Source organism: Ailuropoda melanoleuca, chromosome 12 (assembly GCF_002007445.2).
Source record: "Ailuropoda melanoleuca isolate Jingjing chromosome 12, ASM200744v2, whole genome shotgun sequence".
In the NCBI taxonomy this organism is placed as follows: domain Eukaryota; kingdom Metazoa; phylum Chordata; class Mammalia; order Carnivora; family Ursidae; genus Ailuropoda; species Ailuropoda melanoleuca.
The window spans coordinates 62,359,026-62,386,623 of NC_048229.1; the positions used below are offsets into that span (position 1 = coordinate 62,359,026).

At 46.7% G+C, this 27,598-nt stretch overlaps 1 long non-coding RNA gene across 19 annotated transcripts in view; it reads right to left on the reverse strand.

Annotated features, from left to right (window-relative positions):
- Nucleotides 1–27,598, reverse strand: part of LOC105237265 — a 493,381-nt gene that overhangs the window by 459,214 nt on the left and 6,569 nt on the right. For 16 of the 19 annotated variants that reach the window (XR_004618904.1, XR_004618908.1, XR_004618907.1 and 13 more), the window contains exons 2-4: nucleotides 12,551–12,644; nucleotides 11,716–11,951; nucleotides 8,836–8,909 (exon numbers count right to left, since the gene is read on the reverse strand). This is a non-coding gene — a long non-coding RNA (uncharacterized LOC105237265). Of the gene's footprint in view, nucleotides 1–8,835; nucleotides 8,910–11,715; nucleotides 11,952–12,550; nucleotides 12,645–15,261; nucleotides 15,333–27,598 lie in introns of all 19 variants that reach the window. The other 3 variants (XR_004618910.1, XR_004618911.1, XR_004618912.1) reach the window with 2 other exon arrangements.

A 27,598-nucleotide genomic window follows, 5' to 3' on the forward strand; every position in this document is an offset into this window, starting at 1 on the left:
AAAGCGCGTTCTATACTGCTCCTCATAAGGTCCCCAGTGGGGATGGGGCCCAGCCACCTCATCAGTACCCTGCTCATTAATGCGCCCTTCACTGGCTTTCCTCCCACCCCATCTGGCTTTCTCTGCTCCCTTGCCATGCTCCCTAGAAGCGCCTCCCACACAAACGGCCTGCACCCAGGTTCTCGTCTCCACCTCTGATTTGGGGGATACCTGAATTAAGGGTCCAATGGGGGCTCTACTTGGAGGGCCTATTCGACCCCCTAGTGGTCAGAATTTGCTTTGTTTTTTCTGGTATTTGGCCCAACCTCTGCAAATTCCCAACCACGAGTCTCTCCTCCTCACCAGGCAGTGGTCCCCAAACAATGCCCCTGAAGGCTGGTCCTCCACATCAGAACTTTGACCATCATTTCTGACATGTTTTTTGGTTTTTTCTCAGATGGAAAATTGAAAGGACTTAACACTTGATACAAATGGCATGTGGAATACTTCCCTCAGCCCCCAAATCTGGACGTTTAGAGGCCACATCAAAACACTTATTGAACTACTCAGGGAGCACAATCCTCTTGAAATTATATCACAATCTCTTCTAAAGGGGCCAGTGGAATGGAACCCAGAAGGGCGCCGCTTGCAAAGGCAGCCATATGAGACCCGCTAGCTCCAGTATGCTCCAGAAATACTCCTCCGCCTGCTGCCAAGCTGCCTGGCCAACCCGGGATTCATGGAAGCGACGGGATGCAGAGATCCGCTAGCTGAAGCCCTCCTTTTGAGAGAAAGGAAAACTCACCGAAGAATCCTTTCATTCTGGTTTCTGCAAGACTCTGCCTTTCATCTAGCTGAGTGGTGAGTCCGAAGAAACAGATGTGACTCTTTTGAAGTGTCACGTCTGAAACAAGCGCTGGGTGTTAACGGAGCAAACGCCTCATGGAAAGGAGTTGAAAACTCAGCCAGAGAGAGAGGCGAAGTGCTTTGCCTTTTGGGTGGGCTAGGTGCCGAACATGCTAGAGCCCACGGAAAGAGGTCTGGAGAGGAAGGGGCCTGGTGTCGCTGACAGTATGGGTGCCACGTCCAAGCCCCTCAGCCCACCCTGGAGGTCACCTGCCGACTGACATTCCCACACCCACCAACATCTTCCTGCCTCTCCACCGGCGGGTTTTCGCTGGCTGCAAGATTAGGCTGGCCTGTGTGAAAGGCCACAGTGCAGAGGAGTTCCAGCCTCCCACAAGACCCTCAGTCAGTGGGGCACAGGAGTTGGTGCATAAATGCCTCAGCTTCCTTGCCCCTTGGAGGATAATCCAGGGTGTGTCCCACATACTCTCTGCCGGGTCCCTGTTGAGAACAGCCCCAGCTGCCCCCAGCAGTAAGGCACTTGCTAACACCCTGTTTATTAGCTGTGCTCTTCTCTCTCTCTCACCTCCCCATCCCCTCACACAGCTTCTCAAAGATCACATTCCAGATGAACCCCACGTACCCAGTCTTTGTCTTAGGATCTGCTTTTCGGAAAGACCCAAGCTAAGACAGTGGTGAAACCTAAGGAGGCCCCCGACAGCCCAAGGTGCTCAAATGGTCTTGTTTCTGGCAGGTGTCAGGATCGAAGAATAGCCAATTCCAGGGATGTGGGGCAGACATAATAAGACTTTAGGGGAAAGAATTCAGTGGCCCCTGGGGAAGGTGCCTTGCCAATGTCACCCCATAGATACAGTCTGGTTGCACAAAAGCTTCCCAAGAGAAACACACATTTGAGAACCCTGTGTTACTCTGGTACGGCTGCCTTAACACAATTCAACTAAGTGGCTTAAACAACAGAAATTCATGTTCTCACAGTCCTGGAGATAAGAAGTCTGAGATCAAAGTGTTCGCAGAGTTGATTTCTTCTAAGACCTCTCTCTGTGTCTTCACGTGGCTTTTCCTCTTTGTGTGTCTCTGTCCTAATCCCCTCTTCCTATAAGGACACCCGTCATATTGAATGAGGAGCGCCCATATGACCTTGTTTTACCTTCATTACCCCCTCAGAGGCCCTGCCTCAAATACAGCACACTCCGAGTCCCTAGGGGTTAAGACTTCAACGTATGAACTGTGTATGGGAGGGGACACAATTCAACCCATAACAGACCGCAAGAGATGCCCACCTCCAAGCTGAACAGAGAAAGACTCTAATTCCGCCATTTGCAAGGTTCCTGGATGTGGCAGCTCTTGGTTAGGGAGCAAAGTGATCAAAGATAATGAGGCTTGAAATGAGCCTGTCAGAAATGAGGAGGAGGCAGGAGGGAAGGGCGTGAAGCCTAAGCCACAGCAACTCTCTGGCCCACCCGTGAGTCTGGTCCTATTTCTATGGAAATGAGTTCATTATAGTTACATCTTTTCCAGCTCCTGGTTGATTCATGAAGTGGTTTCAAATGTTGATAATCACTTCATGAATCACTGACAAACATGAAAGCCAACTATCTAGCACTTGTGAATCTGTCTCTCCTGATGAGCATTCCCGCCATGGTTTGGGATGTCCCCCTCTCAGCAAACAGGTGTGCAGATGAGAAAAGTCCTCGTTCATGTGCCGAAGTCTCCTGGCTCAGTAATTCCACGCCAGCTCTTTTGTCCAGCATTGAATCCCCCCTCAAACATTTAATGATCATTCATGATTTAACTCTGAAAGACCACTTTGTAAACCTCATGACTTTGGGCATGAAGTGACCACAGTTATCAAGTTCTGTGACCCTGCTCCCGGGGAAGGTAAGGCGGTGCCTCTCAAGGCTGTCATGGCATCCATGTCTCCGCCCAATGGAGAACCTGCTTCCGCCCAGGCTATAAACAAGACATGGCCGTTCCCTCCAGGCCAAGAGAGAATACCTATCTCTCCGGCCAGCCACAGTCCTCAGAGAAAACAAAAACGAAAGTATCTGATTGGAGAGAGCAGCAGAAAGCTGCCACACTGCATCTGGATACTAGATAGAGACACAAAAGATGAACTTCCGATGCTAAAGCCTGCTTGAGCACTTGAGACATGGAAACCAGCAACTTGGAAGCAGAGGCCCTTAAAACCAGAGGCAGACAGATGTTCCTCCCGGATACCTCCGACCACCTCCCTCTCTCCCTTCATTCACCCCCTCACTCACCTGGCCACCCCTCACAGGAGATCCCATGGGCACCTCTGCTGTATTGTCCTCCAAGGCATCTATCACCACCCATGGCCTTATGGATCCATCTACTGGCCTCCTGTCTCTCCCCCAAGAGTAAGCAAACTCTGGTAGGCAGAGATTTCTGTCTGCTTCGCTCTCTGCTATAGCCTCACAGCCTCAAACAGTGCTTGGCACACACAGCAGGTGCTTAATGGATATTTGCAGAATAAATAAGTGATTTAAGTGGGCCAAGAACTGTGTTGAACATAAAGAAGAGAATCTGTGGTACTTGAAAGAAGAATGTCATCTGAGTGATCGCTTCTCTCTCTACCCCAGGTCCACATATACAGGTCTCTTGAATCCTTGGTGAGGAGGAATGGGTTTTTCACACTCCGGTTTGTAGCCGGTTCTCATGCCTGTGTAGACTGGGGCACCCTCAACATATCATGTCAAAGCCTTTGCTAAGTCTGAAGAAAAGATCTGTCTCTAGATGCTGTAACAGAATCCAAGCCATGTTTGGGTAGATCCTGAATGATTCCTGGAGTTCAGACCCAGCTGTCCAGAATGGGCTCAACCAGGTATGGGTCTCTCTTCTCACAGGACTGCCTTTTCAAGGTTTATTTGTGTTTGGCCATGCTGTGGTAGAATGTCCAGATGCCATCTAAAATCAAACACTAGTTCAGCTGCAAGAGCCCTCCAGATTATCTACTTCCTCTTCATTGGAAATGGAGCTCCTAAAACCCAGAGAGGGGAGGTATTTAACCCATGGTCACACAGCAGATTACAACAGAGGTGGGACAGAAACCAAAGCCTTCTCATTCCCACTGGAGTGTGTTTTTTTCCATACTAAGCTATTCACCTTATTTCAAAGTTGAAGACTCTAACTCTGAGGAAGGAAATGACTGACCATCCCACCTGGTTGTATGTAGACCAGAAGAAACAGGTGGGTTAGATCAAGGATTTCTGGGGCACCTGGGTTGCCTTGAGGCCCAACATCTTGACCATAGAGGGTGCCTTAGCATCTGTCTCCCCAAGTGCCCTATTTTCAGTGGGCACTCTGGAGTTCAGAAAGTCACACACACAGTGAGTTGGAAGAGTTAAGGCTAGACCTCCAGCCCCAGCCCTCAGTTTAGGCTCTTCTTTACCACATCCTGCCAACCTGATCACCAACCATAGGTGTGGGAAAGAGTCTTAAGTGTTGTTTTGCCCAAATGGCTGTTTTCCAGTGGAGAGAGGGCAAAAGGTCCAAGTCAGCATCAGAGTCCAGGGTCTAGGTCTAGATGTCTTTCCCTGCAGCCTCTTTTCTGCGCCCTCCTTTTCCCTGCTCCTCTTTTTATAGGACCTCCTCAAGAGAAAACAGGCACTTCCCCCAGCCCCCCCCCCCCCCCAATCAGCATCCGGGGAATGGACTTTCCACAGTTCTCCCAATTCTGCCCCCTAGCGGCAGAGTCCAGCAGTACCGCCCATTCCGCCATTTTCATTCCAGGGGAAGGGCTGAGCATCTACTCTGTACCCTGCAAGGATGGAGCCAAACACAGCTCGGTTCTGTTATAAATATGCAGTCTGGAGGATGTCCTGACTGTCGAGTGCCAGGCACGGAGGAGGGGCTGCAGATAAAGCTCAACATGGCAGCACTCACACCTCAGCAAGAGGACCAAAAATTAAACAAAGCACTCCTCCAATTTCCTTCCAAATATAACTCCAGTTGAGACAAGTGCCATGGGGGAGACCAACAGAGTCCACGAGGGGTCTAAAGTCATGAAAGTCTTCCCCCAAGGAAGTAACAGCCAAACAAAAAGGAAAGAGGAAGTGTGAAGGCCTCCAAGGAGGGGACCAGCTGTCTCATTCCTGGGCTGTGGATTCAGGAGCCCACCTTTACCCTGAGTACTGAGCGAACACATGGTTCAGGTGTCAGAAGCTTCTGGCTACCTGACATTTGGCCTAGAAATGTGTCATCTCCTAACCCTGAAAGTAGAAACATTTTTGCTAAAATAACTCTGCCTCTTAACTAGACTAACAGCTTCTTGCAATACTGAGGTGATTCAGGACTGTTTAGGGTCTTGGGCTCCTCCTTCCCCGAGCATAGGCAAACAGGACGCCCTCACTGAAGGAATGAGCAGTGCCTCCATACTATAGTTTCAGGGCAGAGGATGCTGCCTGATATCCGTGGGCCTTGCAGTCAGGAAGATGAGCTCCAGTCCCAGCTCTGCCCCATGCTAACAGGGTGACCTCAGGCAAGTCACTTTACCACTCCAGGCCCACAATTTCCTCTTCTTCTCAGTGTCCTTGAAATGTCCACAGAGGATCAGGTCTCTGAATTGCCTAGCACATAATGGGTATCCATGTCCATTTCGGGTTTGTTTGTTTTTTTTTTTATCTGCCTTCAACAAAGTTCTCTCCAACTTTTATCCCACTGGTAGTCAGAGCTTCATCTCTTTAAAGAACTCCATTCTTATTAAAATGTGAACAAAGAAATGTCTCTTAAAGCGGGGGACGTTTGAATCGAGCCCTGATGGATGGGTGGGAATGTTCCAGGTAGACGAAGAGGGGAGGGAATTCCAGGATGATAGACTCACTTACACAAAAGCGTATGGATCTGAGAAGAGGAAACCCTCACAGGAGCCTAAAGACAAGGAAGGAGAGGGGGAGTGTCGTGGCTGGGGAGGAGAAAGGTATCCGTGGGACAGCTGTGGAAGGCCTTGAATGCCACACCAAAGAGGCTTCCTGGAAGGATGGGGAAGAATTAGAGGTGCTCCGAAGGAGAAAGGATGAGGTCAAACGAATTTCTTTGAAAGGTCACTCACCCAGGACAGCAGCTGGGAAGATGGAGAGTTGGGAAGGGAGAAGGAGGTGCAGCCACCATGTAAGAGATTTTGGCAGAAATCCAGCTGGCACATGAAGAGCCTCAGGCTTGGGCTGAAGGATGGGGGATGGTGACAAGAGCTGGACTGACCGGGGTGGGCAGTCATGCCTGAGTCCTCCACCAGGCTGCCTCTCCCTCTGCACACCCCCTCGGGCATGACCTCAGAGGAGATGTCCGGAGCAGAGGCCGTACCCCACTTCCCCACCCAGCAGGAGGTGCCCCTCCAGCACTCTCCCCTCCCCCCACTTCTTGGTGTCTGGCAGCCACTCTTCCCTAGCTCTGCTGTTTTCCTGTCCCTGTGACATCCCAAACATCTCTTCTTTGTCATTTCAGAATCTCCTCCATCAGAACCCTGACTGAGCGCGCTCATCCTCCCGTCAGCCTACCCCCGCCCAGAGGCCTTCACCCGCCCAGCAGTTTCCCCCTGCCCTGCAGCCTCCTGAGCTCCTCCATCACAGCCCCTGTGTTCCTTACTCACAGCTTCCTCATCAACAGAGCACTTAGCTCAGACTGGTTTTCAGCTTCAAATAAAAAGTTTTTCAAACCCCTCCTTTGAAAACAGCCTCCATCACTGCAGCAATATCCAGGTAGTATTTTCAGCCACTGTCTCTGTAGACCAGGGGCTGCACTGGACTAAGCCAGACGTGCGTGTGTGGCCAACAATCCCCGGCCTGCACCAGTGTACCTCGGATGGGAACTATCTTACCTGTAATCAGTTTACTGGGCTATGGGTCCAAATATCCTCTGCAAAGCATCACCCTGAGAGGCTTCACCTGCCCCTCCTCTAGGAACACAGCTATGCTTTGAACAACCCAGAAGTCATTTCCTAGAATTCCACAGAGCCCAACAGAACTTTGGTTCGAAACCAACACTCACCATCCAAGGGCAAAACCAAATGTTAGCTTTATTTCAAATCACTGTAAGGCGACCACTGTGTTTAGCAAGATAGAAGATATGACATCAACAAATAATTATAGCAAACCTACTAGGTTCTGGCTGTGAAAGATGACCATCAACTATCCTCGTGTGGTGCACATATGGGCGGGAGCGGCTGGGAGAAAGATTGAATAAAAAATTGCTCACCATTTGATGTGATCCGTACAAAACTGTGAGTATGTGAAAGGTACTCAGCTGAGCTGTGGGGTTTTTGACTACGAACGTAGGTTTTATTTTTAATTTTTAAATGGTAAAAACCCAATGCTAGTGAAGGTCTGGTAAATTTTACACAATGTTATAAGAGCAATATGAAAATGCACTCAACGAATCAGAACAGTGTGCGTGTTATTCCCTTTTCCCCCCACAATTACTCTCCTCAAAATTCATCCAAAGTCATGAGTCAAAGGAGCAAAGGTGCTTAAGCATGTTCAGTATATCATTTTCTAATAGAAATGGCCCAGGTAATTGAAATACATCAGCCCAACGATATAGTATGTAGTTATTTAAAATAATTATGGAGACAAGTAATTTGAACTCTATTTGGAATCTAATTTCAGGTAAAAGAAAGAACACCCAATGTTCTGTTCAGTAACTACATATGGTCTCTGCACTCAACGTCCTCATCTTCTAGTGGGTTATGCTTGGAACATCGATAGTCTGGAAGGTCTTCCTCTCCCTGCTCCCAATCAACTCTCAGAACAACCCTGTGAGGTTGATATTATGGTTCCCATTTTATAGATGAGGTCACTGAGGTTCAGAGACATTGAATGACATACACATAACATGTACATCAAGGAGCAGGTGCTCTGACTCAGGTCTCCTAACTCCCAACCAGTGCTCTTTCCATACTTCCATGGCTGACCAGGTGTGCTGGCCAGGAAGAACTGCCAGGGCCCTGGGTGGGTGGAAAGATGCTTGCGCCATCTGTCTGCTGGAGAAGGCCATGAAGCAGGCCAGAATTCCTCACAGAAAACTCGAGTGCATTTTCATTCCAAGACACGCCAGCCAACTAGTGGGGATGAAAAGGGTGCCTCTATTCCAGCCAAACCACAGCACCTAACGGCAAGCTTACTGACAGAAAAAATATGTAACCAAACATGTTGACTTATGCAACCATATAATTGGGCTAGGCACTGGGAAGTGGGGGCAAGGGGACAGAAATAACCACCTTCACTGCCCCATTGCAGAGGAACGCCTAAATGTAGGCATTCACTTGTCCACTCATGCACGTCATCCATTTATCCCCTGACAGACTGTTAGGGTGTTTCCACATCTTGGCTGTTGTGAATAATCCTGCAATGAACACAGGAGTGCAAATATGTCTTTGACATCCTACTTCAATTCTGTAAGTGACATACTCAGAAGTGGGATTGCTACATCACACGATATTTCTATTTTTAACTTTTTGAGGCACCTCCACACTGTTTCCCATAGTGTCTGCATGTTTTATACTCAGACCAACAGCCTTCAAGTGTTCCAATTTCCAAACACATATAATGGAATATTATTCAGCCTTAAAAACAAAGGAAAGCCTGCCAAATATACAACATAGATGAGCTTTGAGGACACTGTGCTAAGTGAAATAAGCCAGTCACAGATGGACAAATATTGCATGAATCCACGTAGAGGAGGCATCTAACAATCAAACTCATAGAAGGAGAGAGTAGAATGGTGGTTTCCAGGGGTAGGGGGTCGAGGGGGTAGAGAGTTGCTATTCAACAGTATAAGGTTTTGGTTATGCAAGACGAATAAGTCCCAGAGATCTGCTATACAACATTGTACCCACAGTTAATACCATATTGTATACTTAAAAATGTATTAAGAGGGTAGGTCTCGTGTTAAGTATTCTTATCACACACACACACACACACACACACACACACACACACACAAGCCTGTAGGTACAAGTTAAACACCTGAGCTTACCTCTGGTCTCCCCTTCACTTACTGCTGTGACCTTGGGTAAGTCGGTCAACCTCTCTGTGTCTCTGTCTCCTCATCTGTAAAATAAGAAGTATAATAGCACTTGTCTCATAGATTTATCATGAAGCTCAATGTTTTCTGATATTAATAAGGTCAGAAAAATTCTGGAGTATACTATGCAGACACTGTCCTAAGTGCTTTATATATACTTCTCAATTTATACTCAAGATTCCCTGTGAAGAAGGAACTGGGACTTCCATTTCACAGACAAGGAAGCTGAGGCTTTGGGAGTTTAGGTTACTCACAGCAGAAGGGACCAGTGAATGGCACAGGCAATAGGCCCTGCCAAAGTGTAGAGAAGGAAGAAATTCTGCAGGCTGGTGTATTCTCGCAAGGCTTCCTGGAGGAGATGGCATGGCATCTGGGGTTTAAAGAATAGGGAAAACATGGACCCATCTTTTCAGAGTTCCTAGTGGAGGAGATAAAGGCATAGTGTTGAGAGGATCTTTGGGTGCTCAAGAATAAAAAGACCAATTGCAAAGGTATGTTCTGTGCTGGGTCTTGAATGCCCAGCCAAGGTGTCTGAAGATGCTTCCTTGGCAATGGTGAGTTAGAAAGGCTGTGGGGCAGGATTAGAAGCAGTGTGTAAAGACATTCATCTAATTACTTGATCAATAAAGCTGCATCAGGAACCCAAGCCCAGCGCAATTTTCATCCTGACCGTTGCGACCTTCCCCTTCTCTGAAGATGCCCTAAGTCAGGCTGGGAAAGCAGAAACAGATGAGCCACATTCCCAGTGGTCAAGGATATCCTGCTCTAGCCCCATGCCTCTTAGACTTTAATGTGCATTTGTATCATCTGGGGAGCTTCTTACAAGCAGCTTCCGATTCAGTAAGTCTGGGGTGGGACCAGAGTCTGAATGTCTAACAAGCTTCCAGGTGATGTGGATCCGTGGGCCACACTTTGAGTAGTGAAGGTCTAACGTGATTGTGTTCTTTCTGGTCAAATAGCTGTAATCGTAGTAAGTAGCAAATGCCTGGTCCAGAGTGGGTGCTTCATAAAACATTTGTTGAATCAGAAAAGTTTAATCACTTTCCTTTCTGTTATCACTGAGTCTAATCCAGGAGACTTGCACACCTGATGGGCCATGTCTTCCCCGCAAGACAACTTCCTACAATCTAAGAAGCAGAATTCAGCCTCCCGATCGTCTCTCTTACGCTGTCTCTATGAATGGCTTTCAACCCTCACGTCCTTTTCATTTTATTACACAAATGAGGTGTGTTCACCAAAAACAAATAGGGGGGCAAAGATAAGCAAAAAGAACAAGGAGAAATTGCAACCTAGTCCACATCCTTTCAGATTCTGTGTGCGTGTTATAGAATAAAAACATACTCCACGTTCTGTTGGTATCTCCATGTCCTTAAATTATGAAGAACATTTTCGCATGTCAAAAACATCCTTTTAATGGTTGCATAATGTTTCATTATTTAAAAGTTTCAGAGAGTACACATTTCACTGACATATAAAAGAATGACCTTAAAAAAAATTAAGGTCCATGATGAAGAATATATGGACAAAATGTTACATCTGCTTCCAAATGGTTTAGTGAATGAGGAAGTACGAGAGAGCAGACAGAACAGGGTAGCCCATGTGTCGGTCACTGTTGAACTGCGTGCTGGACATATGTAGGGTGTATTATATGACTCTCATATTTGCATATGTTGGTAACTTCGCATAATAAAAATTTAGAAGTAAAAACAGGGTCCAAATGAGACCCAGGAAAAGGATTCTGAGACCAGGATAGAGGTGGAAAGTGCTGGAAGTCAGTTTTCCACCCCCAACGAGAAAACAGTGTTTTATTTAGGACCATTCCGCCTGTCACTTCAAAATTCCCAGGTACTTGAGCTACTAAATTGCCCTGGAATAATCTGCCTGTATTATTTCCTGTCCTGTCAGAACGGATTTGCCTTTTAAGAGCATGCTCAGTGCTATGACTAAACTGGAACTAATTGAGACATGCAGAAACGTGGAAACACAGTCTGGCCCCACTGGGGCTAACATGGGGCTTGCCCATTTAGGGCCCTGCAGACAGATGGGGGTTCTGGAGAGCAGGGGGCACAGTCCTGACCTCTCTGTAGCTTGCGTGCACCTTGGCCAAGTCAGTTCTCCTCACTGAGCTTCAGCCTCCTACTCTGTAAGAGGAAAGGATTTGAACCAAATGAACTTTACAGCTTCTCTCTGCTCAAAAATAACGAGGTGCTACCCTGGGAACCCCTGTCACCACTCTGTTTTGCAATATGCAAATCAGCTGAATTTGGTAATTGGACAAAGCTGACGGGAGCAATTTAATAAACTTTGATAATATTGCACAAAGTAATTGTTCAATTATTTCAAACGGTTCAGTTCAGAAAGTACAACGAGGGTGGGGGGGCAGTCCTTAGAAATTACTTTTGCTTATTAATCATCTCGTCCAGCTGAAGCCAAATGAGAATGAAGACTGCGTGGGGGTGCTTTTGTTTTAATTCTGATTAACTGTACTTTCATCTGAACATTTTTAAGCTATGCTTTGGTCTTCCTCATATGGATGTTGACTGAGTTCTGTTATCAGGATTTTAATTAACACCAGGTAGAGAAGGGGAAGCCAGATGACATGCTATTACTTCTGTTTGATTTAAAGTCAACGCTGGGGACTCTTCTTCGAGGAGCTGTTGAAATGTCTTATCTCATGCATTCCAAGGATGGCTGTTTCATGTAAATGTCATTTCTGCTGTCCAAAATGTTACAACACACGCCAGCACAATAGAACTACTGTCTTGTTCTAAGAGACACGAGGGAGCCAGCAAGCTTTTGATCAAAGGCATGATTCGAACATCAAAGTAATACCTCTTCTGTTAAATTCAGGAATCGAGGCTCCGAATAAAGGAATGGAGACTCGGGCTTTATGATAGCCTAGCCTTCTAGGCTGGGAGTGCCTGAATTTCCAAGGCTTACTCCATCTGCAGAAAACTGGCTGGAAAGGAGCACTTGGTGAGACAGGTACATTATGGACCCCGTCATCAGCACGCATGGACCTGTACGTGTTCATCTGCTCCTACGTAGCTCGGGCTTCTCTCCTGCAGCTGGAAAACAGAGGCAGCAGCTAAGAGCCTTTGGAGTAGGACAAAGCTTAGGTCCAATCCTTACTTGCCTTCCTGCCCCAGATCACCATTTTTTTACATTTTCCCAACTATAAAATGGAAAGAATATCTGGTGCACAGTATATATATATATATATATATATATATATATTGCAGTATGTTCATACAAGGAAGTATTTCACAGCAATAAGAAAGGAACTGGTGCTAAACACAACAAAGAAAATGTCAAAAACATTATGTTGCAAGAAAGAAGCCAGATACTGAAAGGTATACATTGTATCATTCTGTTTATATGAAGTCCCACAACAGGAGGTCAAAAACTACAATCTTAGAAGTCAGAATATTGGCCACCTTAGCAGGGAACAGTGTTGGGCAAGAAGGGGCGTGGAAGAAACTGCTGAGGGGACAGCAACATGCTCTATCTTGTTCAGGTGCTGGTTATGTGAACACATACATGTGAAGAGTCATCAAAATATACTCCATGAAATCTGTACCTCATGTAAAAGACTGCAGCAAAAATATCATATCTGGTGTATAGAATCGTGGTGAGAAGATGAAGAGAGTCCATAAAATGTCCCTACCGTGGTGGCTGAACTGAGTAAGCAATGAAGGCCGGCCATCATGATTGTCCATGTTGTTCCCATCGTTCGCGTTACCATTCTGGTGAAGTTGCATCTGACCCAGAAATTGGGGTCAAAGTTCAGCACATAAGGCAAAAAAAAAAAAATCTATTAAAATTGTCCCCTGAGAATGCTATAAATTGTCCGTAAACTACAGTTTGCCTCATTTGGTACAAACAGCCCTGCTTGGTCAAAGATGTTACTGTGTATACTGGATTCGGTAACGGGAGGGATGTGACAAAGAGGACTGGATGTAAGAAGTATAGCTCTGTAGACAGCAGGGTCACAAGCCGGGGCTCGACCTGTAAGCCGCACAGGCACCAAGACCAATGGTAGATTAGCATCCTCACCACCTCTTGCTTGTGACTAGAAATGGGCTCGTTGAGAATGGCAGGTATAATCACCAGACCAGGCAAATCACTCATCGCTCCTCTCTGTTTCTCTGTCTCTGTCTATCTCAAGCTCTATGTCTCTTTCTCTCCCTCACTGAATTTGCATTAGTTAAGCAAGCCTACATGCAGCTTCCCTTTCCTGCATCTCCAGGCTCACATCCCCAGGACTGAAACACTGAAAGGCCTGTGCGGCTCAAGGAGTCTCACCAGTTCCCAAAAAGGAACAGGTAGGAAGTCAGCATCATACCCGAGGTGTGTATTATGTTACTTGAAAGTATAATAGTCATGAAAGTAACTGGTAAATCCAACACACTTCATTTTATATTTTGGGTTGACCTTCTCAATGAATCATTTTACCAGCTTTACAAAATCTTGGATACCCATTTATAATAGATGCCTAGATCTGAGAAACCGCTCTGATAATTGCATCTTGGATTCTGGTGCTTGCAGCAGAGAGACCCGGTCAATAGCCGCCTACCATCATGCCCTTGAGCATGGCTCTACAGGATGGAGCCCAAAGGGAGCCTCAGAGAAGTTGCGTTATTTCCAGACATGTCTGGCTTCAGAGTGCGCCTGCCCAGCGTGGGCTGCCCTGTGAATAGGAACCAAGTAGGGGGCAGGGCCTGTTGCCGGAAGCACTTATACTTGTAAAGCCGATGGGCTCTGACTCTTCTCTTAAGCTGTGCCCGACATCCCATTAACCCACTTGGAGAGCCTCAAGGGAGGTCTGGACAGGTGTTAAATTACCTTTCGTCAACCCACAGGTGTGTGAGATGTACTGCAAGAGCACATGTCACATCTCCCGAGGCAGGAGGCTCTGCCAGGGATTTTCTCAGAGCACAGGGATCTGGAAACTATATCACTTCTGACTTAGAAATGACCTGGATCAAGGGCCCAGGCTTCTAAGCATGAAGAATGATAAAATATTCTCTGACAGCATATCCATGTGAGACAGAGGACGGTGAGCTGAGCTCGGGAGGAATGAGTGCCTTCTATTCTCTTGCCCAATGGCCACTTCTCAAGCGCCCAGGCTGGCAGAGGGCTGGGAGGGCCAGAAAGTAATCATGATTACAAAAAAGGACCTGAAATAAATCACACCTACTCTCTAGGTATCTAAGGCCTAGGTGAAAAGAAGGAAAATGTGAACATGAGAAAGTAAAGTTCAAGGCCATCTAATTATGTTCCACAAACCCACACTAGGTGTCCATCATGGACCAGGCATGGAGGACCCTCTGGAGAATCAGAATGAGCCTGGCACAGGGACACCTGCAAGGAGCCACGTCCCTACAGAGGACCTGGATGATTAAACAAATCACAATGTGGAGTAACAAGGAGTAAGAGAAGGGTATCGAGAGCCTGCGGAAGCATGGAGACTTGGTCTATAACCTATGTCTGGCTGTGTCCAGGAAGCATTTGAGTTCCACCCTGTTGAGTAAGTAGGATGTAGCCAGGGAGGCAAAGTGAGACAGGGCATCCCAGCACAGGGATCTGCACAAGCGATGGCCCGGCAGCCATGGGGAAAAGGCTGGCGTGGGAGGCCAGGGGCCCGAGGGGGATGAGGAACAGGGAGATGAGAGGTCAGCCCCGGCATCAGCATGAGGTGTGGTGGGAGGGAGAGGCAAGAAAGCTCGTGTAGCCAGCCAGGCAGGAGGGCAGGAAAGCCTGGGTGAGGGGAAGAGCAGCTAGGGACGAAGAACAACGCTCAGTGGGGCTTCTTGGTATAAGAATCCTCGACCCGAGTCCATGATGGAAGGCTAATTCCCTGCACACCTCTCAGCACCAAGTTCCCAGGAACCTCAAGGAAAGTGTGAAATCCTTTCCCCACATCCCTGAAAGCTCTCTGCTTCCTTCCCTCCCTGCGACACAAACAGAAGACAAACGACCTCTTATCACACACCTTCTGATTTTCCTGTGTACATTTCCAACCAGGGAAAATGTTCCTCATTGCTGGGCCTGCTTTGTTCTTAAAAGAATTGGGTCACCTTTTTCTTCAGAACCTTCAGGACAATTACCAACACATGAAAAGATATGGTTTTCCAACAAGGGGATAAAAAAAGAAGTGGAAGACATGGTTCTTGTCCTTGAGAAATGAACACGACAGGTTTCTGCTCATGCCATTGAGAAGAGCAAAGCCTCCGGATTGCACCAAACAAAGGTCGGAGCAAATCCAGGGTCTTCCCCGTCTTCCTCAGGTGATTGGGGCTTAGGAGTAATTTTCACAATCATCAGTCTCTAACCCAATGGTATTAAGTACTAGAAGTCGTTTCCCTTTCTGGTTACCTCATCTGATGACATTCGTCACTCGCCATAGAAAATGAAATGTCACTTGCATGGCTCCCCAGTGTCTCCCTCTGTTAATCAGAAAGGCCGAATTAGTCAGAATGTGTCTTGTCCTCTTCCCAAGGGGCCTCACTTCGGGTTCCCCCAGAAGCAGATCCAGAGACAAAGACTCAGTTTCCAGAGATGTCATTTATGTATCATGTGATAAATGTGGACATGGAAACCTGGGGCAGGTAAGTGACTCCACAAAGGTCTTACCCAATATAATGGCTAATAGTCCTGTGGTTGTTTTGTTTTGTTTTTTTAAGGTTTTATTTATTTGAGAGAGAGCATGAGCAGGGGGAGGGCAGGGGAAGAGAGACAAGTGGACATCGTGCTGAGCATGGAGCCCAATAAGGGGCTTGATCTCATGACCTGAGCCGAAATCAAGAGTCAGATGCTCAATCAATTGAGCCACCCAGGTGCCCCTAATAGTCCTGTTTTTTTATAGAAAAACTCAATTGGATAGGATACCATGAAATATGTTTCCCACAGGAGGATTCTTCCCAGGTAACATATGCGTACACCACCAATGAATCACAGGTGAAAAGAAGTGAACTGTCTCTCCGTTGCAAGGTCCACAAACCTAAAGTAATGACAAATGTCACAGTAGCAAGCACCTCAGTGACTCTGAGATTGGAGCAGAGAGGGGACTACTCACTTCAGTTCTCGATAGAGTCTAATGTTCCTGGAATGGCTTAGGATCCAACCAGCAGTCAAGCCTACAAATTACCTGATTCCTGGCAGCCCCTTCTACCAATCACTGCACACCTACCCTGTGCAGGGCACTTCAGGTGTTTGCTACTCAGCCCTCACAGAAGCCCCAGAAAGAAGAAAATGCTGTCTGCATTTTACAAACTATGACCTGTCAGCTAGCGATGGAGCCATGATGAGAACCCAGACCCATGGGAGTCCGAAGATCCCCTGTCAACCCTATCTTATTCCTCATTAAGAACAAGCTGTTCTGCTGGTCGCACTAACTGGGAGAAATATGTATGTACCATCTCCTATGTGCAGGCCTCTAAAAGGCACACCCTTTCTAGAGCTTAGCAGTGGGCAAATGATAAACAAACCCCCAGTGTTCCTATGGAATCAGAATGAATTTAGTTAGGTCCAGATGGCCGTCAAGCATTAAAGTAGACATCACACAGGGCTGCCACTACTGTTCACGTGTGTTTCCCACTTGGTGACTGTCATATGAGAGTATTTTACATTTGGGAAACAGTGATGTCAATCAATCCCCTTATTTGATAGATGAGCCACCAAGTGGATAAGTTTTGCCTACAGCCTCACATTGAGTCGGTGACAGAGCCCAAAATGTCCCTCAGACCTGCTGACTCCCAGTCAGTGCTCTCTCTGAGACCAGGGGCTGGGATACCTCAGGGAGCTCTTGACAGCTGCCTCATCATGTCTACTTCCAGATGTGCTCTGGCCCGTCCTTCAGACTTGCCTTCCCTCTGTCTGATCCACAGATACCCTCTCTTCTCCAGGCCTACCAGGCAGCCCCTGCCCCAGCCTGTCCCTTGATTTGGCTCATGGGTGGGCCTCGTCTTGTCCAGTGACGACCAGGATAACTAATGCCCATCAAGCACACACAGGGCCTAGACCCTCTGAGCAGCCTGGCCAACAATCTCACTTTGGGGTGCAAACAAGTCCCACACCTGTAACAGAGACTGATGAAAGGCAATATATCTGTAAGAAGCCACTTGGGAGACCCGTCATTTTTTAGGACTTTGTGTGACAACTTTGGAATACACTCGGGACATTTGAACAAAGGCAGGTCTGTGATGGGCAGACCTTGAGAGACCACTCAAGCTCAACAGAGGTTCTCTTAAAATAAGAACAAACCTTATGGGGCACCTGGGTGGCTCAGTCAGTTAAGTGTCTGACTCTTGATTTCAGCTCAGGTCATGAACTCAGGGTTGTGGGATCGAGCCCCATTTGGGCTCTGTGTTCAGTGAGAGTCTGCTTGAAATTCTCTCTCTCCCTCTCCCTTTGCCCTACCCCATTTGCATGCACACTCTCTCTCTAAAAATAAATCAATAAAATATTTAAAAAGATAAGTAAGAACAAACCTTCAACACCCAGGTGATGGGGTAGTTAGTAGGAAAGGAGGGCAGGGCAAGGCAGGGTGGGAAGAGAACAGAAGGAAGTTTTGCTCAAGTACTATTTATGTTTAAAATCTTAATGACAAAAAGCGTTTTAAGGATATTTTTGGAATTTAAATGCTATGCACCAAATGTATCTTTTTGCCTTTGACACTAACCAGGGAACTGGAAACTTTGAAGACTTCTGGGGTTACTTCCCCCAGACTCGTTGCATGGGGGTATGTAGAAGGCAGAAAGACTGAATTTCAATGGCTCTCCACAGTTGGGGGGGGAGGGGTTAGGATGGTGAGCTGTACACACTAGAGGTGAAAGAAAGGACCTAGAACTAAGGATTCAATCACTGTGTGTTACTTCAGTGCTGGTCTTCTCAGGGAAAATACCTGATCAGAGAAAGATGATAGGGCTGTCAGCCAGAAGGACAAGGAAAGAATTCGAACCTGACCCTGTAAGCAAAGGCAGGAGATGACTAATGAAGGGAATCTCATGAGCAGATGTATTTCGGAAGGATTGCAAAGTGGAGCTTGGTACAGCGGCAACATAGCATAATGGTTAAGAACACTGGTTTTGAGGCCAGACCCAGCATGCATCTGACTCTAGCTCTTCCTCTTCTCAGTGCCATGACTCTGGGCAAGTTATTTAACCTCTCTAGACCTTTGGGTCTCCTAAGTAAAATGAGCACATCAACACTATACCTGTCTCACTGGCTTGAACTAAGTGGGACAATCTATTTAAAGGCCTGTCATATATATGTCTTCAATAAATGGTCCCTGTAGCTGTCTACATTTTCTTCCTAAGTGATACACATAGAAACAGAAATTGGAGAGGCTGCCTCTCAACCACTGACTCCAAGGCCAACACTGTGTTACCCACACTTCCTTTGGGAGCCACTCTCCTGCCTACAGCTCTGCTCTGTGTTCTGAGTGGAAGTGGTTGTCTTCCCAGCCCTACCTCTCTAGCCGGTGATTAGTCCAGAGCTTGGGCATGTGACTCAAGTCTGACCAATCAGAGTCCTTTCCCCAGGGAATGTTAACTGCCCTGAGAGAGGCGATCCCCTTTTCTTCTCACTAGTGAAACTGTGAGATGTGGGTCTGGAAGCTTCAGGTGACCCTGCAGGTATGGAGGGAATTTACAAGGAGGGAATTAGGCTAAAAAGCCTAATGAGACATAGAGGGATAGTCCTTGTGGCATCTGAAGACCTATTTCTCATTCCTTGGCTCCATGGACTTGCCCTGGCTTTTTGCACCCTGATTCTTCATCTTGTCCTTTAATTCTATAAGCTGTCTTAATTTGCCTTCCAATAAACACCTTCCAATAAATACTATTTTTTTTGCTTAAGCCAGTTCAAGTATGGCATCCATGATGTGTTATCAAGCCCCCTGATTTAATGTGACCGTCGACTGATCTTAGCTTCAGCACATCCTATTAGAGCTCTGTAATTATATTTCCCCAGCCCACCTCCAACAAATGTTTTGTTCCTTCACGATTTGGGCTACGTTAAACTTTAAAGACAAAAACACATTTAAAAAAAAAGTTGCATTGTATACTTTTATTAAAGTGAACCACCTTTATTAAAAAGACTAACATGACAGAAAATTAGCTCTGCCCCAGGAAATTCAGGATACACTATCAGAACCTCCATCCTCTCTGTTGATCAACCCACTTGGGTACAGTAAATCTCCAAAGGTTGATAAAACATCGAATATTCTTCACTTGTATTTATTGTCCATTCTAAAATTGACATTTTCCTTCGTACGTTTAATCACAGATTGCTTTGTTAAGCATTTTCCCTGTTCAGAGGAGCGCATCAGAAACTGATTCCCTGATAGAACGAGAGGGGAATTTGAAGCACAAATTCAACTACAAGCATTTGGACTTCTCCTTTCCTTTTGCTTTTGTGGTTTGGACACTTCATTCCCCAAAGTGAAAGGTAAGGGCTTTAAGACAGAAAACCAATTGCGTTGCTGGAATCCAATCAACGGCCATGTCTCAGGGCAAAGGGCCAGTCCAAAGTGGCCCAACATCCATCTCTCAGTAGCTCCCAAATGCTACAGCCCACCCACGTCAGATTCAAGGAGGCTGGTTCTCTTTGTTCCCAATGAGCGTGAGGCTGACAGGTGAAAAAGTTGCACCAGGGGCAGAGGAAATGAAATTGAATTCCAGTTGGAGGTTATTTGTCTTTGCCATGACCTGCAGTGGTCTCAAGTGATAGCCCAAGTGGCAATGCTCAAACTCACATCTGTGAGTCAATTACTGGGAACTTGCGTTTAAAACCTGTTCTGATGTGTTAGGTTTAAAATGGTTCAAACGTATCGAACAGAAAGGAAAAAGAAGAGGGAACCAAGCCCCTTTAGGGATTTTGTTTGAATCTACAAAAAGGCTGGCTTGAAACCTGCAGAGTATTTATAAAGACACTGTAAAATCTTTTATTCATTTGAAAGGATCTGGAAAGAGACACAGGAAGTAGGCAGGAGGGACTGAACGGCAGCATGGCGGAATGGGGAGCAGTAGAGACAACTGTGTGATGTCGGCAAAAAAGCTTTTCCTAAAACTGGAAGGAAGTTACCACTGCCATTGCTTATGTCCTGGGCAGAAGACTTGCATGACAGTCCCACCTCCACCACTAGCTAGTTCTAGAAAATGTCACTCCCACTCTATGAACCTCAGTTTTCTTACCTATGAAATGGAAATAAACTCCATATACAGGGTTTAGTAAGGACCCTAATGCTATAAGGATGTGGAAGCTGTTGAGAGGCACACAGATGCTAGTTATACTATACTTACAATCAGTTTAATTTAAGCATATATCACATGTGAAACTCAGGGTCAAAATTCAGACCAGAACAGCCAAGACTGGCAAAGATAAGGTGCAGGCAAAAAGCAATTTCCATTAGAGAGTCATTTGTGAAAGGTCTAAAGCAGTTAGTTTTGTTCCCAGTTCTGAAGACTATATGCCCACAAGCTTACCCTAGCTGAATAAGGCAAGTGGCTTATATTAGCTGACAAGCTAGGAGTGATTTCTCAGTTTTAATGCAAGCTCTAATTATGTTATGAGATCTTGGTGGCTAGAGATAGAGTGAGCTACCCAGATAGCCACACCTAATTGTTCTGCCTCTTGTGCATATCCTAACTAGTGCCCCCTAGTGACATGCTCCTGAATTGCAGGCATATTATAAATCAGAACCATGGCAGTCTCTCCAACAGTGCTTTTTTTAAGATTTTATTTATTTATTTGAGAGAGAGGGAGCACAGGAGCAGGGGGAGGGGCAGAGGGAGAGAATCTCAAGCAGACTCCGTGTTGAGCACAGAGCCTGACACGGGGTTCAATCCCATGACGCCGAGATCATGACCTGAGCTGAAACCAAGAGTTGGTCGCCTCATGGACTGAGCCCCCTAGGCGCCCCTCCAGCAGTGCTTCTTAATCTTGGCTGAATGTTGGAATCACCTGCAAATCTTAAAAATTACTGATGCCTTAAATCTACTTCCAGAGACTACTGTTTAATCCGCTTGGCGCATCTTGGGCTTTGGAATGTTTAAAAGCTTCCTACAGCCAAGTTCAAGAACCACTACTCTAGAGCAGAGATAAGCAAACGTTTTCTGTAAAGGGCCAGACAGTAAATTTTTAAGGCTTCTTTCAGGTCAGGTGGTGGTCTCCATCACAACGACTCAACTGTGCCCTTTTAGTGTGACAGCACCGTAGATGATACATAAACAAATGGACATGGCCATGTTCCAATAAAACTTTACTTGAAAAATAAGTAGCAGATGATAGTTTGCCAACTCTTACTCTATTTTTTAAAAGATTTTACTTATTTATTTGAGAGAGAGAGAGAAAGAGAGAGCATGAGCCAGGGGAGGGGCAGAGGGAAAGGGAGAAGCAGGCTTCCCACTGAGCAGGGAGCCCAATGCGGGGCTCAATCCCAGGACCCTGAGATCATGACCTGAGCTGAAGGTAGATGCCCAACCAACTGAGCCACCCAGGTGCCCCGCCAACTCTTACCCTAGAGATTTGTTACTTAAAGTGAGTTCTGAGGACCAGAAGCATGGATGGTACCTGGGTACTTATTAGAAACGCAGAACCTCAGGCCTCCGCAAGATCCCTCTGGTGAAGTGGATGCATGTTCAAGTTTGTGAGGCACCACTCCGGAGGCTACACATTGTGAATCCAGCCCCGCCAGCATCACGGGACCGAAGTGGAGAGTTCCCATCACTGTCAGCATCTCCTGTGCCTGTCACCTCTATCAGCCTGGCTGTCTCCCAGCTGCCACATTTCCGTAGCATCTTCTCCTTGGTGACTCGGACAATCTGAGCAGCTGTCTATGTTTGATTATGGTGTTTCCAAAGGGTCAGTGAGGCCACATGCTCCATTTCTATTTTTCATCATAATCTACGAAGAGGATGTGGCTGTGGAGCCATATCAGGTGATACACCTCTGCTCTCAGGAACTATCCATTTAAACTTGTCAAGTGTCATCGAATTCCCCAAAGAGCGCATGCTGCTTCCAGTCTTTGTGCCTTATACATGATCTTGTGCTCGCTGGGAGTCTTGTGAGTCATCTTGCCACCAGGCAAATGTATCCAACCCTAAAACAACTGACATGTGCGTGACCTTCTGCACCCAATCCCATTCAGATCTCATCACCCCTTCCCCCAGCCCCCTGCCAGTCCCCTGCCCTGTACACACCTTTGCTCGTACCCTTAGCACATTTATGGTAATAAGGAGCTTGCCTGACTCTCTCCCCAACTGATGCTGAGCCCCTTGGGGCCAGCATCATTCCATTCTGCATCCACGCACCTAGCACTGGGCTTTAACATGATGAATGACCTTGGTTTTAATTTAATTGACCTGAGAGTGAGTTAACATTTCTTTTGTCACTAGCATCACCACAAGACCCTTTTAATGATAAATCCTTCATAATAGCTCACAAAAAATAGTGCTCCCTAGAACAAACTTTGGGAAATAGTGCCTCTGCGACAAGAGCACTGGCCGGGAGCAGATCCAAGCTTGTAAAGTGCCCCCAGAACTTGAATTCTGGCTCTGGCTCTTACCTAGCCTTAAGGAGGAGGTGGGAGAGGGGCTGACAGGATGAATTTGGCTCCTATCAGCCTGAGCCAACTTTCCTGAAAGATGGTTGCACGACTATCTCTGGGTGATTACAATTAGGGAATTAGAATTCCCACCTGACAGAGGAGAAAGTTGGATTCACGTGTGTTAAGGATTTGCCATCAACTTAGTGGCACAGCCAGGGCCAGAATCCAGGTCTCTCAGCATTGGTGCTGGATGCCATCCAACAGAGTAAGGCAGACTCCTTTACAAGGATTTCTCAGGAGGTCACCATCCGTCACCATGTCTTTTTTTTCCACCTGGCCCCCCTTCACCAGAACTGGGTGGAAGGGTAGAGACAGAAGGCACCAGTTTGTATCCTCAGAAGAACTTCACATCTACATCCAGAACCCCAGACGGTTGAACAGAGATGTCTTTCCATTACAGACTTGACTCCAGTGTTCAGCTGGATCAGAGATTATCTGTCTCATCCCTGGGTCTGTTTGGAGCTGACATTTTGATGAGGATTACACCCAAGAATCCTGCCATTTGGACAAAGCTGCCCAGCCTGGGTACAGTCTTGGCAGCAAATATGGCATCAAGGCCCATACTCCCGACTCCCCACCTACCCCTCTCTCTGGTCATTGTTCTGGGTAGCCCCACCCTCACAGGTGCAATGCCCCTGTCGGACAGTCAAGATTTGTGCACAAGCACACCTGGGTGCAGTCCTGCTGTGTGCAGGAAGGGGTGTCCCATCACATCCTATCATGCAACCACTCGAGGAAAGCGAGGAAGGAGCCAGACAGTGCTCTGCCTGCCTGTGGCATCACCTTCCCTGCACTTGGCCAAAACTGAGAAACACACACTAAGCCATGAAGTGGCACTGAGAAAGCCCTCTCTCCTCTCTGGGCTTTAGTCACCATGTCTCTAAAAGGAGTGTGTTAGACTTGAGAGCAGTAACAGCTGATAGCGATGTGCACTTGCTGCACCCTCGGTGCTTTATGGGCATTATCTCGTTTGATCATGGCATTGAGACCATCCTACAGATGGGAAACCCTGAGTGGATTAGGTTGCAGTTGCCCCAGAAGCAGACCCTGAGACAAAAACTGAAGGGCACAGAGTTGGCTTGGGAGGTGATCCTAGGAAATATTAGTAGGGCCGTGGGGAAGTGACTCGGGAAATGGGCCAGAGGCAATGACGGGTGTGCAGTTACACCAGCTACACAGTGTGACTGGCTCAATCCGATAGGAAAACTCTGGGAGGCGGACAGACCCCACCACCACCAAATGATCCCATCTAAGAGACAAGGGATGTTCAATTATATTAGATTGAACTATAGGAAATTGCCTCTACTCAATAACTTTTGACCTACAGAGATGGCAATGTCATTGGTTCAACATAATATGAATCCCAAGACTTGCTGGTTGAAGGGTGCTAGACAGGGGAAGGGGAGCATTCATTCCATGGCACTTCCGTCCTTCCCAATGCCACACAACAGCTTTCCCAAGTTCGGGTGGGGGGGTGTGTTGGGCAGAGAGATGCAGTTACTGGCAGTGGAGAGGCAACATCCCGAACACTCCTGGCCCCTGAGTGGGGCTCTGACAGCAGCCGCTCTACTGACCTGGAGAACCAGGACCCGAACAGGATTCAAACCCAGCTGGTCTATCTTCACAGCTCATATGTTTAACCCACACCCCTGCCTCCACTCAATTTCTAAGACTTTATCATTTCCCCGAATTCCATAGTCCAATGCTTCTAAGATTCCAGAAGGGTTCAACTCCAAAGTCTACAACTCAAAGACAAAAAGTCTTAAGCAGCAGGAAAAGACAAGCCAGTTAGCCAGGGCTGGGCATTCATGCTCCTGTTCCATAAGCATTTGTTAAGCACACGGTGCTCCCGACTCTGGGCTCAGAGGACGCATGATGAGGAACATGGCACTGAGAAGATGGGGAATTAGCAATGCACGACAGCAGTGCTAAGCGGGTGCAGAGGCCAGAGGACAACATGGCCTTCGGAAGGAAGGGAGTGGGAGACCTCCCACGTGAGAGTGCACAGCCTGGGCTGGAAACCGCAAAGCCGGGGCCCCTCCCTCCGAACAGTCATTCCAAGGGTACAACAAACGTGCTTTGTAGAACAGGGTGATTTACAGAGTTGCTCAAGACCCCCATTCTTTAAATGTTGTCCATGAACTTGTGTTTCAAACTTTTAGGAATGAGTTATGACACACCACCCTGAAAATTCAATTACCTCAGCAAGGCATTTGGCATAAATCAAAGATATATATAGCCTGGTGAGACATTAGAGATTATCCCCGGAGTGGAAGCGACTCGCCCAAGGTCACACTGCAGACAATGGGGTCCACTGAGATAGATTAGCAATCCATAATTTTTGCCCATATTGGCATGTGCTGGGAAACAGAATACCGCCTTTTCAACCGATGCCTTCCATGTATATTGGCAGAATAGAGGAGAGAACAGCCCTGGGCAGGGAATCAGAGAACAGGACATAGACTCTGAGCTCCCACAACATGGAGATCATAGTGACCACTCAGCTAAGATCTAAATGAGGTCATGTCTGAAGACAGTAGGTTAGTAAACGGTACATGGTCTTACAAATGTGGGGTTATTAATAATGTTTACTAATTATTCTTTGTTGTGCCTGGATTGATGATAGCTAACTTGTTTCCTGTTTGTAACATATTTTTATTAAACTTCATAACATTTAACAAACTTTTGTTCTACTTAATAAAGTATATTTTAAAAGTACTAACACCACAGAGTACAAAACGAAAAGTAAAAGTCCCTCCAGAGCAACCTCTGTTGCTTCCAGAAAGTGTTTTCTGCATCTAAGAGTGTGTGCGTGTGCACGCGTGTATTTTTCCACTGTCTCACACCTTGCTTTTTTATCTTCATGTAACAGTACACCTTGGACCGGGTCACACAGCAGTCTATGAAGATCCAACTCAGTCTTTTTTCAGGAGGAAAGAGCGTTTCATTAATGGATAAACCAGAAATTATGTAACCAGACCCCTGCTGATGGTCATTTGTGGTCTTGTTGGGCATTTTTTCCCGTTACAATAGAACTGCCACGAGCACCTCATACGTGCCGTGAACAGCATGGCCAGGAGAAGCGCCCCAGCACACGCTCCTCGACCTGAAATTGCTGGGTCAGATGCCACGTGCATCGCAAGTCTCGAGTGACGTCGTTAAACTGTACAGAGGTCACACTGAGAGCCCCCCACACGCCTTCCTCCCATTCACTGTATGTGCAAGCAGTCCTTTTCCCAGGCTCTAGTCAACCCGGGAAAAGAGAAAACACTTTAATAGTTGCCAATCTGAAAAGTGAAAAATGGAATCTTGTTCCTATTTTGATTCATATCTCATTTATTATGACTAACGGTGGATGTCTTTTCACACGTCGATTGGCAACTTGTTGTGTAGTTACTTTCTTTAGAAGACGGGGGATTGGCTGCGCTTGTGAGAGAGACAGAGACTGAGATGAAGCAGGAGTTCCCTTATTAACTGCCCGTTTATAGCCCTGACCCATATTTTAAACTTTTTTTTTTATCCCGTATCATCACTTTTATGATCCTCTTATAAATTCAGAAAAGCCATCTTGGGTGAAATGGCATAAATTTTTTCTTCCTGATTCACTGTTCATTTTATTTCTTTGCCGTGTTTTTGCTATGGTTGTGGGGTTTTTTTAAAGTATAAAATAACCTTCGAACTGATCCTCCCATTTCTACTCTTGCCACAACTGTGATCTTTTAAAAACTGAAGCGAGATCATGTTGCTTCCTGGCTTAAAACCCTCCTGTTGTTTTCCAGCATCCTTAGAATACATTCCACAGTTTGCCGGAACCTAAGAAGCCCTTCGTGGTCTGGAAGCTGCGTGCTTCTCCAGCCCCCTACTACTCCCTCCCCCTCACTCCAAGCACATCTGAGCTCTTTCCATACCAGCTCTTTACCCTTTGCTTTCTTGCTTTCCGGAATGTTCTTTCCTCCTGTCTCCAGCTAGCTAACAGAGGAAGTCATTCCCATCCTTCAAGGCCACAGCCTAAATGTCACCTCCTCTCGGAAAGACTTCTGTGATCCCCTGACTGAAGGCGGGCCTTCCTCTGCTCTTCTCTGTCTCAGCTTGTCCATCTCTGCGGTGGCATCTGTCACAATGGATCGGTACTTACTCGTTGGCTTCCATCTATTCTCTCCACCCAGAATATAAGCTCCATGAGGACAGGACCTTGTCTGTCTTGTTCACCAGTGCACCCCCAGCACCTTCATCAGTGCCTGAAATACTGGGGGTCCTCACCAGATATTTATTCAATGCACGAACTCATATCCACTCAGATTTATCATTCCTTCTTTGACAGCTTTTCATTTTTCTGGGCAGCTTGGAAAGGTACTTATCTCTATCTCATTTTCAAGTTTAAAGTCATTCATCAAGACTCATACTGATTGAGGACCCTCTCTGTACCAGGCACTGTTTGTAGGTACAGTGGTGACCCCAAGAAACAAACAGGCAAGATAGGAGGGAACTCTCCAAGAGCTCAAACCCCAGTGTGGGACCAGCAGGCCCACCACAAAACTCGAACAGAGGAATAAATGATGTTAGAGGATGGCAAGAGTTAAGGAGAAAATAAAGCAGGACGATGTGGAAGAGGATGGGAGTTTGGGGGTAGGTTCTCATGAGAAGAGGGAAGCCATGGAGGAAGCCAGAGAAGAGCATACAAGTGGGAGGACAGGCATCCTCTCTCAGCCGGAAGTTCTGAGCCTGGAGCATAGAGACAGGATCAGGGCCTCCAGAGGAGTGAGCAGGGCGTGGCAGGTGGCGCAGGGCGACCTGGACGTAGGAGGTGCCCCCCCCCCCCGCAGGGCATCCCCGGTATAGCATGGGGCGCTCTTAACTGTGATGGGCAGCCACTGCCCTCTGCTCAGCTCTCAACCAGGGAGTGGCACCATCTCCCTTCAGTGTCTAAAAGACCACCCTCTGATCCTTCTAGAAGTTATTTTAATGAAAGAAACAAAGAGACAGGAACCTCGCCTTATAAGGTTTTGATGTTTGTTTGTTTTTTTTTCAAAATGACTGGGTCAGTTGTCTCATTTATTAAATAATCTACCCTCCCCTCCCCAAGATTTAATTTGAAGTGCTTCT